The sequence below is a fragment of the Danio rerio genome, chromosome 7 (assembly GCF_052040795.2).
Source record: "Danio rerio strain M-AB ecotype USA chromosome 7, GRCz13ab, whole genome shotgun sequence".
Taxonomy (NCBI): Eukaryota; Metazoa; Chordata; class Actinopteri; order Cypriniformes; family Danionidae; genus Danio; species Danio rerio.
The window spans coordinates 40,616,125-40,629,391 of NC_141027.1; the positions used below are offsets into that span (position 1 = coordinate 40,616,125).

Consider the following 13,267-nt stretch of genomic DNA (forward strand, 5'->3'; position numbering starts at 1 on the left):
ACTTCTCATGAGGGAAATTCAATTCTCGTGAGGGAGTCAGTAAAGTTAATTGCTCTATTGAAGATTAAGATATATCATAATGAACATATGTAATGAATTTAAACATTTGCAAGGCAAAAATATACACTGCTGATACAGCAAAAATATAAGAAGGCAATGTAAAGAAAATGTTAGTATGTCAATGTAAATCAATCATTAATAATGTAGGTTCACAAATAGCTCAAAAACACCCATTTTAAAAGCTTTATATATTAAAGCTAATTTATATATTTAGATTTAAATGTGACACTTACTGAAAAGACACTTGAATTTTATGTGAAGTTCATGTGGACAGTATTTTATCACATAAAGCCACATAAGAACAACATGTGAAATTCATGTGGACAACATCACCACTTCTGGAAACTATAGACTTGTCCAGATGACCCACACTATCCGAATTGCTGTGGTCACATGTGAATTTGATTTTATTCAACCAGCAAGATTTTTTATTTATTTTTTAGATCGAAAATGGCACAGGCTTCTCCAAAAAGATAAGACGATGTACAAGAGGCATAATTGTGTGAAAAAATAAAAAAATTCTGTATGTCACTATACTCACTCACAGCTATTTGGTCTAATTTCAGATCGCAATCTCTAACCTAGAATAAAGCCTGATCCAGAGCAGGTGAGCCATGTAGCGTAAATTACCATAGAATGAAACCTGATTAAAACCAACCCATCCTTTTGAGCCTGAAAACTCATTGTTTGCTCAATCTAAACACACAACTACCTCAGTAAAAACCTGGCTAACTGGCTTTGTGCAACCGCCTATGAAAGCGGCACATTGCTTTGACCCAAATAGTTTATGCCACATGTAAATACATTCAAACATCAAGTGTTTGTTGATTTGTTTCAGCTGTGCAAAGATGTATTTGGTAGAGACGAACCAGCGAACAAAGCAAATATCTTGTTTGTGTACTCATTCTAATTCTAACTTGCATCTTGCTTAAAAGCAATAAAGAAATATATAAATAGAATATTAGCATTGGAATCAGCTTTCAGAATTGGCTGTGAGAAATCAAGATCAGTTCAGACTTAGTGTTTGGAACCGTATGTGTTGTGATTCTCTCTTGGTGTTGAATACATTTAGAGCCAAACAAGATAAGCCATTTTAAGTCATTCACTTCAATTAAACAAATGCAGTGAAGAGTGAAAGCGAGTACTCTGGGGGTGCTGTCAGGATTGTCTTAGAACTTATGAAGAAAATATCCCAAGGACTGTCAGGGGACTTTTATCTTCTCTTGGTTTTTTTTCTCCATCTCTTGCTTCTTTGTTACACTATGTGTTCTCTTGAGAATGATTTGGAGTGACAAGCTTTGTTTGTTTTTGATGGATGGGCTGCTTATCCACTGTTTTAAACCGAGACAGCAAATAAATCTTTAGATTGTACGTGCTTGATCACACTGCCATCATCTTCATCTCTAAGGCCCCTGTCAGTAATTTGATCTTGATTAGCAAGTGTAAATGGTACATGAAACACATTTTATTTTATTAAATCAGTCTGAAGGCAAAGTCTGCAATGTGGTTAAGTGGTTAGTACTGTCGCCTCACAGCAACAAAGTTGCTGGTTCAAGTCTCTGTTGGACAAGGAGGTGTTTCTGAGTAGGCTTTCTATGGGTGCTCCAATTTCCTCCAGAGTCCAAAGATACAGATGTTGCCACTGAGAATGAGCAAGTAAATGAACGTCACCACACGCAATGCTGCAGTGCTCCGTGGTACTACACAAAATAGTCTAACACAAGAAAGACATGACCAGCAGGGGGCAGTTATGTAACATGGTAAACATACTGAACTAAAATGGCAGTGCACATATGGGGAAGACAAAGAAAATTAGGCTAATCGTGACTGTCTCATCAATAGTATTATGAGTTTTTTTATGATAGTTTGTTCATTAAAAACTACATTAAGCAAAAAAAAAAAAAAAAAAAAAAAAGACCCCCAGCCTGCATTGTGTTTTATTGAATATCTTAAACTGACCAGTTGCTATGTTTTTACTTTCCCTTATGTTTATTTATTATAACTATGGAACTTGCGACCTTACACAGCAAATTCATCTGAGTTAAATTCTCGGTGTTGAAGCATTTCAGAGTAAAGTGTTGACGTTAAAGAGTTAGATTTTGATAAATGAATATAATAAGAGTTAGAATTGATTTTATTCAGTGCGAAATCAAGGAGTTATCTTTTCTACACTTGGTGGTGTTATTTCCAACATCCGGGAATTCATGCAGCCCCAGTCACTGAAGAATTTTCCAGACGCCATTTTCCATCTGAGGTTTAGAACAGCAACTGGTGAGTCAAACTACCTAAATGTTGGTATTTTACTGACTTTCTCTAAGGAAATACAGTTGTAAACATAATGTTAAGTTAATAACTTTAGAATGGAGTGACAATTTTAATCTTCTGCGGTTCATTCATGGTCGATTGTGTATCTAGCTTAACTGCATTACTATTCACTTCTTTTCAAGAATGTTTTATATATGCTCACGCATACATAGTGCATAAAAACATCAAATGTACATGTTCAACACATTTCTGTCACGCTTAATGCCATTTTGTGCGTTGTTACCCATCTGTAAAATAAAATCGACACTTCTTCCTTTAATTCGAAGCAAACTAGCGAGGGAATCACCGGAGCAGCCTAACCTTAGCCTACTCTGCCCAGATGCTAACGGCAACACAGGACGGTTTCCATAAGCTCTGGAGAGTTTCTAAAACATTTCTGGTGAGTAAATGAACATATGCTTACTTGTAAAAGGCTTCCTGACTAAAACATATGATTGTTTGTTATTCGTGTACGTTAATTTGGTTGTTTTAAACACCGCGGCCCTTTTAAACTGGTTCATTCGTGGCCGTCCATATACCGTTAGTTGATAGACTCGCGTGATAACGTACGTTTGAATTATATTAAGCGTTTACAACCATTAAAGTCGGAATGTTAACATTAATGTCTTTAAATGACCGCGTTTGCACTTTCTCAGACTTTTAAGGTTACAGAAGTCTCCCGGAAGTTGTGGGACTAACATTAACGTTATCCCGCAAATGCACAGAGACTCCCAGATGCCCAAGTAGATGCCCGCAAATGAATGATAATCTCCCGGAAATCGCGCGTCTCCCGCCCGGTCATTAAACACTTTGCACACCCCTCTCCACCGCATCCCTCCCAGCTCTTCAGGTACGTCGCGCGCAAGTCACCCCCACCGCTCTTTAGGTACGTCGCGCGCAACTTATCCCATTGCTCTTTAGGTACTCATTTCTCCCGCTACCTCCCGCAAATCAACTCTGTATCCCCCGAAAATTACTTTTCCCAACTCGGGATGTCTGACGTTAGTAAGTTAGGCTATTTCTGTAGTCAGGAACATCTTAGTCAAGCTTTTTCTCCCGCATGATATTGTGCTTAAAACTATAGGCTAAACTTAGCATGTACTGTACACAACATTTCCTTTTTATTAAAGACAATTTAGTGCGTTGTAAACAGCCACCTGTCTGTAAAATTAATCAACTGATTCATATTTGAGCAACCTAATGATGATACAGGTTTGATTTGTAGATTTATTATCAATAATCAACATCTGAATCAAAAGATATCTGAAAAAGTGTGAGGCATACTTTGTGATGTTCATCTCTCCTTTTATCTGAAGGTTATGCATATGTGTTAGATACTAATTTTTTGTTGTTTTTTTTAACAGCCACAGTTCTCTATACAATAACAAAAGACCCTGTGACGGTGGCTGATTAGAGACGGATGGTGTATTTCCAGAGTTGGTGAAATGACCAAGCACACCTTCTTGGTCATATGTGGTGATGATAATGAAGGTATGTTTGATAAAGTTCTGTATTTGTTTCACAATAAGCTGAGAGGGTATTAGAGCATTAAAGAATAATGAATGACATGAAGGTGATACGTTTTGTATTGTGGGTGAACTGTTACTTAAATAATGTTTTGCTCTTTACTTTGCACTTTTCCTCTTCTGCTTATCCTAATATTTTAGATTATATTTGGACCTGAAACATCTGCTAGACTCCAGTAAAGGTGGCCTCAATACTGGACCTGAAAGGGCCTAACAAGTTGAATCTGGTAAAGAAACACGCACGCACACACACGCACGCACGCACACACGCACACGCTTACAGAAAACTGTTGTTTATGAAGTTTATGAATATTTTTTACACTGTGGCCAATATTTTGGGGAAATCAGCATCACTAAATGATATAAAAGATTTTAAGCTCCTCTAAATTTTGCTCCAAGTGTTGTGTTAAATTCAGGATTCTGGACAGACAGCTGCCTGTTTTTCCAGTTCTAGTCATAGTGGTTAACCTAATTGTTTTTGGAGATCCAACAGTGATGTATGTGTTTTTTCTACTTTTCCATATCCTGTCACCTCAACCAGCTGGGAGAGTCAAGTTGTGGATCATCATGAAGATTTTCAAAAGGTGAGTTTAGATTTCTTGAATATGTTTTATTTACTTTAAATGTTCTTTTAAATATATTATAGAATTTGATTGCAATTTGTTTTCAAACATTTTTCTTAGTCATGCTGGAGTCTTGAAGAATTCTTAGATGAGCATCACCCTATATCCATGCATCAGGAACCACCAGACGAGCGATCAGCAGCTGCTACATCGTCATGGATAAAAAGGTCATCCTGTGGCTAGGAAGCACTTCATTCACAGGACATGCTTGATGAGATTTCCTAGCTCCAGTTTGTTTTCACACAAGTTTACAGCATTTATACCTTCATTTAAACTGCTCTGTTTGATATGGAGGACCAAGGAAACACCAGAAGTGAAAGATTTGCAAGCCAAGTTGTTTAAAATGTAATTTCAGAAGAAAACTATGAGTTCAGAAGTAAACTATGAGTGACGCTATATTGAACTTTCAAATTGCTCTGATAACACATCAAGTTTGGACCAAAGGACTGAAACAGCCTTTTTGAGCACTGGTCATACATATTTTGTTGATACTGTCTGTACTAATAAAACATTTAAAGCATATTTGACATTGTTGCATTTTAAAAACTGAATGAATTGTTGAAGTGGTGAATGTTTTCAAATAAAATGTTTTTTCTTTTGTAATTTACAGTCTATTTGACCTTTTTACCATATTTACACTCAAGAGAGTTGAATAAAATAACAATATATTACACCAGGCGGTGTTAAATATAGTTAAATTTTTTAACTCTGCCCAGAGTTAAAATTAACCCTTACTTCGGTGTCAATGTGCCAACCCTTTTGAAAGTGTTGATTTAACTTTGTTTTGAGTGGACCCCATGAGACACTTTCAAAGTGTTGAAATTAACACCCATAGAGTTGTTTTGGGTCCCCATATTTTGCTGTGTAGTTGGCTAACGATGGCATTCGGAAACCCACCCCTGGGCGTGTCGCTTGATTTAGAAGGCATTTGCTTACACTGGCCTGACAATGAAAACGCGGTTGTTCCTTGCGCCACCTGGTGGATATCGCGTAAATCATAATTTTTTTTTAAAGAAAAGGCAGCAGGTGTCATGGTGGCACAGTGGGTAGCACGGGTGCTCCGGTTTCCCCCATATAGTCCAAAGACACGTGCTATAGGTGAATTGAATAAGCTAAATTGGCTGTAGTGTATGAGTGTGTATGCAAGAGTGTATGGGTGTTTCCCAGTGCTGGGTTAAGGCTGGAAGGGCATCTGCTGCATAAAACATTTGCTGGATAAGTTGACGGTTCATTCCGCTTCTGCGACCCCTGATTAATAAAGGGACGAAGCCGAAAATAAAATAAATGTATGAATGAAAAGGCGCCATTTGCTGTTGCAGCACAGCTCATGACAAATTGAAGCACTGCGCGTGAAGAAATGTATTCTCAGTGCCCATGTCTGTATGCGATATAGGTGAATTGGAGAAACTATATTGGCTGTAGTGTATGAATGTGTGTATATGAGAGTGTATTGGTGTTTCTAGGCTCTCAGGGTTCATGAGTTAGTGTACTCTCAGTACATACTCTCAGGGTTGGTGCAGGAAGACTATCCACTAGTAAACATATTCCAGAGTAACTGGCGGTTCATTCTGCTGTGGTCGAGTAAGCCATTTGAAAGTGAGAGTTTGAAGATACATTTTGCATTGCAATTGTGGAAATCCTGTTAATTGACGATTCTGATATGATTTGTTGATGAACGTCTTTGACCAGTAGAGGCTGTAGATTTCTACATTTCAGCTGCTGCCTAATACTTTAGTGCAGCAGTGATAATGTTGACATCCTGTAAGACAACATCTGTATTGCGTACGCTGTTGCTGTTGTTTCTGACAAATGTTCTGTTCATACAGTGATCATCTTTCTAACAGTAAGATAACATCCACACATGACTACTGGCATCGTTTTATTATTAATCCTTTCTCAGTTTGGCCAATCAAAAGACATTTTTGAATAAATTCAAATCCAACATGATGCATTTTTATTTTAGAAATGTTAAATCGGACGACGCAGTGATAGCGGCTGGAAGGGCATCCGCTGCGTAAAAAACCTGCTGGATAAGTTGGTGGTTCATTCCGCTGTGGCGACCCCGGATTAATAAAGGGACTAAGACGAAAAGAAAATGAATGAAAGTTTTAAATCATAGTTTCTACTAATGCAGTATTAATTCCAATAGAAACAACATAGCTGCCACACTATTTACTAGAAAAGAAACAAGGCTCTCAAGTAGATCCGGTACGTCAGTTTTGTCTGGTACTTGTTTACATAGAAAATACAGTTAAAAAAGTGAAGCTTACTCAAAACAACACACCTTTATATTTGATCCAGGGCAGACCTTGTATCATTACTGGTATACTTGTTCTTAATATCATGTTCACACATAATATCCTAATATTAATTTTGATTGTATTATTTTATCATTAAATTGTAGTCAATTATTTAGTGTTAGGCGAGTGATAAGACTTCCCATGTGGAGCAGAATGAAATTATTAGTGTTTACAAACAGCCCTTTGCTCTGATTATATGGTCTTTTATCCTAAATGAACTTTCATAGATGAAGTACCTACATTGTATAATGCTACATGTGCTTTGTTCTATAGAAGGCTAATGTTAGGTGCATTTATCTGTCACCTTTGCCTGTGGGATCATGTTCTTTTCTTGGCCTCTGTAAAATGTAACACTACAGGTTGTCTAACTGTAGGTGATTTAAGGCAAAGCATTTTTATTTACTGCATATAGCAGACATACAAAATGGTAATTCAAATCTTTTAATGACAAAACTTATATGTCCACAGTACCTTCCTTATCAGTTTCATGCGACGAAAACAAAGCTCTGATCATGATGCTATTAAATGATGTGCATTATGTTGCTGTCAGCCAGTTTACAGTGATCCACTTTGAAGTTTCTAATGAAGGCATACTGTATGTGCAACCTGGAAAAGAGAAATGTATTTCTTGGGGGATCTTCCTTGTGTAGCGAATTAGCTCAAAGCAAATAAGAAGATTCAAGAGCTTCAAAAGAATCGACTCTTTAAATCTAAACAAACGAATCGCCCAGCGATCGTTCGAACGGACAGTTTACTTTAATTACGGCTATTGCTATCAAAATAAAAACCCATTTATGTTTAAGCAAGGTAGCAAGATCGAAGTTTAAGACATTCGATTCATAAATATGCACAGGCACCTTTCTTTATACAAAAGGACACTTTATTGATTAATCTAAACAGAAACTAACACCTAACACAAACACACATTCATACAAGTAGAGAAGAGTAAAATAGGAATTTCAGAGAATGTAATGATGGAAAACCTCGGATTTTGTAAGAGCAAACCAAACGAACCAAATATAATCAATTTAACCCTTCTGTGGTCTCTTTAGGGTTGCATTTAGTTTACACCAGTTCAGAAGGAAGTGTTACTTGTGTTCCTTGTGTGATGTGGAGAAAATCCCTCTGTTAAGCACATGGCTAGCTGGTTCCTCTTTGTCCTTGTTAGGCTGTGAGTGGAGTGTAGTTGGTCGTTTCAAGTTTGAGTCGTTATGACTACTGGTTTGCCGCACATTAAACTTAACTAGACTCTTTTTATAAACCCATTTTGTCTGGGTCCCCATCTGCTCTGGTCTATAGCCTTCTAGAGTTTCACTGGGGTCCTGGGGTCCCTGTCCAGAGGTTTCTGGGCGGTGGCCATAGGAACAAGATTTTATAAGGATGGTTTGTTTCCATCCTCCATGCCAGGTTGACTAATCCGAAGTTAAACTTCCCTGAGGCATGTTTTATAGTCTTTTGTTTAGAAGTGTAGTGATTTGCATAGGTATTTTGATGTAAGCTGAAGCAGAAAGGTTCACTTTTCTTAAAATGTTAATATGTTGAACAGGAATTAAGATGAAATGAAAACCATTGTTCAGTACACCAAATTAGATTTACAGGGACATCAAACATGAACTATGAGCTTGTTTAGCTGCGGTAGAGTTAAACATTGATTGAAGAAATATTAACACCATAATATTAATACAGGAGGAAGAGAAACATTGCAAAACACCTGATAACACATAAAGAGAAAATAAAAGTTTACATTAAAACATCCGTCTTAGGCCCGGAGCTTATAGAAGCTTTCTCTGTGTCCAGTTCTGACCACATTCCTTTGTGACGTAAATACCTTGGAATTGGGTTATAACTGACCATTCAGTCTTTTCCTTAGGAGAAGTTGGTGCTGTGTTTGCCGATGTATTTGTTGAATAAAAGCTAAATAATTATGTGTCTGATCGCACACTTGTCTTGAATTCTTGGTTCAAATTCCACTAAATGTTAGAGAACATAGACCTATACTAAGATGCATTTCCTAAGACACATTTTTTTCTTCAATGTTGCCTCTGCTAGAAAAAGTCTTTTCACCTTTATGTGTGACCCTGTCAGACCATTCACTGCATCTTCAGTAAGGCATGGAGTAGTGTGGGAATCTCCCCTGCAGCTTCTTACTGTCAGGTAATATTGTGGCTCTGCAGGGAATTGTTCTGTTTCAAATCCTGTTAATTCTCTACGTGATAGATGTACCAGTACAACACCTGCTCATGCCACCTGCAGATATTCACAGATAACTCCTCCACTGACAAACGCAGAGCAGTCAAGAAACAGGTAGCTGATGGTGGTCAACAGTATTCTGGCATGAGTGAGGACAGCCTGCAGCTGTAGGGGGGGAAACAACAAGTGAGAAAACAAAATGTGGAGCTCCAGATGACCAGTCATCAGTCAGTGAGAGGTGCTACCCTGCTATGAGAATTCAATTAATATTGTAGACAGTGAAAGAACAGCTAAATATTCGAAATGTGTACTGACTCTGTGCCTGTTTTCTTGTTTGTCAGAGACTTTATGTTCACCTTTAAAACATAAATGAAATGTAGCCTGCTTGAAATGTAGATGGTTCAGATTTCTTTTACTTTATTACATTAACCATATCATATTTTTCATGTGGGAAAATACAGTGCTCAACATAATTGATTACACCCCATTTTGAAAATAAAAAATTGTATCTATTTCTCAGTGAATATAGGCAATGTATTTTGGTGCATTTAAACAAAACAGATATATTTGTTAAAAAATATTTAGTCACCAAACATATTTAGAAATTCAAAAGTTAATACAATTAAATTCAGGCCAAACATTGCAAAATAAATAAATAAATAAATAAATAAATAAATAAATAAATAAATAAATAAATAAATAAATAAATAATAATAATAAATACAACCTGCAAAATGTCTACAAAATTTTTCAATTTTTTGCTTCTCTAGATTTTCCCTCCTTTTTAAATTTCTATTTAATCATTTTCTTTAACATATAAATTTGCTTGCACTAGTTTTTAAACCATTATCATAAGTTATTTTGTTAGATAAGCTCCTGATTTGGCTTCAGTACTGACTAATCTAATGTAAATGCACAAATATAATATTGTATAGCTTCCTATTACAAATATTAATTTAAAAGAGAGATTTGTGAGGGGTGTACTTATATATGCTGAGCACTGTATTATTATATCAACTCATCATAATGAATCAGTGTTTCTTAACCACTTTCCTGGAGGACCACCAACACTTCATGTTTTGGATGTCTCCTTTGTCTGTCACACCCGTTACAGGTCTTTCAGTCTCTGCTAATGACCTGTTGATCTGAATCAGGTGTGTTTGGTTAAGGAGACATGATAAACACGTAGAGCTGGTGGTCCTACAGGAATGTGGTTGAGAAACACTGTATTAAATGACCTTGTCTCTTTGGAAGACTATTAAAGTGCTTGATTCATATGGATTGTTTTTTCATATTTTAATACACTTTTTTGACGTTTTGTGTACAGTAAATGGGCTTACCTGAGGAGATACCAGAATTCTAGAACTTCTAGAATGGCCAAAGTGATCATTCTGACCATTTATATATGTATTATACTGAGTAATGTTCTGAATGAAATTAATTTTAATGTAGAAATACTCAGAACTTTTTGTGCTTTGTTATTTTAATAAAATGACAATGGTAGAATGAAATATACACAAATTTTGTACACTTTGTTAAAAATATTTAAAGTTTAAGACTACCTCAGTTGTCCTAGTGGTAAATACAGGGTCAGAAATCTCTCAATATTCAAAAATAAAAAATAAAATGGCACCTTGAGATTTGATTATAAATGGGAGACTTATTAATGAATTATAACTTTTTCTTGTAAGTTATGTCATGTGATTATGTCATTTTCATCTGCTCATCCGGGGCCAGGTCGTGGGGACCGCAGTCTTAGGAGAGAACTCCAGACTTTCCTCTCCCCGGTCACTTTCTTCCGGTCCTCAGGGGGGATCCTGAGGTGTTCCCAGGCCAGCCGAGAGACATAGTCATTCCAGTGTGCCCTGGGTCTTCCCCGAGGCCTCCTCCCGGTGGGACATGCCTGAAACACCTCCCTAGGTAGGCGTCCTAGAGACATCCGAAAAAAATGCTCAAGCAGCAACTCTACTTCGAGCTCCTCCCGGGTGACAGAGCTCCTTATCCTTTCTATAAGGGTGTGTGCCCTGCCACCCTGCAAAGAAAACTCATTTCGGCCACTTGTATTCAAGATCTTGTCCTTTTGGTCATGATGAAAAATTCATGACCATAGGTGAGAGTAGGAACATAGATTGACCGGTAAATCAAAAGCTTTGCCTTTCAGCTCAGCTCCTTCTTTACCACAACGGACCGGTACATCGATCGCATTACTGCTGCCGCTGCACCGACCCTCCTGTCAATCTCACGTTCCATCCTTCCTTCACTCATGAACAACACCCCAAGATACTTGAACTCCTCCACTAGGGATAAGGACTTTCCTCCTACCTGGAGATGGCAAACCACCTTTTTCCAGTGGAGCACCATGGCCTCAGACTTGAAATTGCTGATTCTCATCCCAGCCGCATCACACTTGGCAGCAAACAGCCCAGTGCATGTAGAAGGTCCATGTTCGATGAAGCCAACTGAACAACATTATCTGTAAACAACACACATGAAATCCTGTGATTTGAAAATCAGTCCGCCCCTGCATCCCCAGTCTCTGCTACCTCAATGGAAGACATGTCAATGGGGTTAAGGAGATCCTCAAAGTATTCCTTCCGCCGGCCGACAACATTTCCAGTTAAGGTCAACAGCTCCCCACTTCCGCTGTAAATAGTGTTGATGTGGAGCTACTTTCCCCTCCTGTGGCGCTGGACGGTTTGCCAGAATCTCTTTGGGGCCGACCGATAGTCTTCATCCATGGTCTGTCTGAACCCTTCCCAGGCCCAAGTTTTTGCTTTCGCAACCGCCCATGATGCAGTACGCTTGGCCTGCCGGTACCCATCAGCTGCCTCATGAGTCCTGCAAGCCAACCAAGCCCTGTAGGACTCCTTCTTTAGCTTGACGGCATCTCTTACTTCCGGTGTCCACCACCGGGTTCGTGGATTGCCGCCTCGACAGGCACCACAGACCCTACGGCCACAATGGAGTCGGAGAACATAGACCACTCTGTCTCAATGTCTCCCACCTCCCTCGAGATCAGGTGAGAGTTGAAAATCCCCCTGACGTGAGGTTCACCAGACGTTCCCAAAGGACCCTCACAATATATTTGGGCCAGCTTAAGTTTGTAAGTTATGTCAGCACTAAATTTAAAATATACTAGACTGCTAGAGATGAGAAACTACGGCAGCTAGCTCTCTGAAACTCTCACATGGTCGGCCACTGAATCTAAGCAGAGCTGAGCCTGGTCAGTACCTGGATGGGAGACGACATGGAAAGCTAGGTTGCGCCGGAAGTGGTGTTAAAAAGGGTAGCAGGGGGTGCTCAACTTCTGGTCTGTGTGGGACCTAACACCCCAGTATAGTGAAGGGGACTCTATACTCAGTGAGTGCTGTCTTTCGGATGAGATGTTAAACTGAGGTCCTTACTCTCTGTGGTTGTTCAAAATCTTTGGATGCCCTTCGCAAAGAGTAGGGGTTTAACCTCCGCACCTTGGCCCATCCGCAATATGGCTGTTGTCACGTCACCCAGGTGGATTCTGCACACTGGTGGTGGATAAGGAGAATGTCCCCAATGTGTAAAGCACTTTGAGTGTCTAGAAAAGCGCTATATAAATGGGAATTATTATTATTATTATTACATTTTTATAGTATAACATTTTTGGTAGATCGTGATTTTTATTTTCACAAATAATCTATAAATGCTATAGATTAGCATAATTGTCTTAGTAATCTGTGCTTTTGCACAGTATGCATTTTCTGCTATTTTTTCTGGCTATGCCTCTCAAGACATTCACAGAGAACATTGTGCCATCATCAACCACTTGTGCTTGGCAGTCTTATATCGTGATTTCAGTCCATTTTAAATTTGTGCCTGTGACAATGAAACCGGCCTTGACTATTTGCCTGTTGTTTTAGTCTGATGTTTTTTCCCCTCAAGATTAGTGGGTGGTTCTTGGCTAGAAAAGCTGTGAAATGGACCAGACTTCACACCGGTAGTTAAAAGTCTGGCTCTGTGAAACTAGGAAGCGTTTTAGAGGAGCTTGGAGTATGTGAGTGGGCTTGTTTTATTGTCACATCGCACTTCTTTATACTCTGTGCTTGATTTACATTTGAACATTACTTGTAACATTGAGGATGGGCTTCTGGAAAACACAAGTTGATGTGGTTATCAAGGACTTCCACTTTTAAAAGACACATTTTGTGGATCAATAAAGTCTTCTCATTATCACTTCAGTTCAAACTGTGTTAGTTTGGGTACAGTTTGTGCTTCCTTATGAATATATACA

At 38.4% G+C, this 13,267-nt stretch overlaps 1 protein-coding gene and 1 long non-coding RNA gene across 2 annotated transcripts in view; both read left to right on the forward strand.

The window, feature by feature from the left end:
- Window positions 1-13,267, forward strand: part of ptprn2 (protein tyrosine phosphatase receptor type N2) — a 271,230-nt gene that overhangs the window by 39,095 nt on the left and 218,868 nt on the right.
- Window positions 2,285-5,116, forward strand: LOC147843133 (uncharacterized). Its single transcript, XR_015496029.1, has 6 exons — window positions 2,285-2,331; window positions 2,652-2,764; window positions 3,729-3,855; window positions 4,032-4,117; window positions 4,432-4,474; window positions 4,574-5,116. It is a non-coding gene; the product is annotated as an uncharacterized LOC147843133 (long non-coding RNA).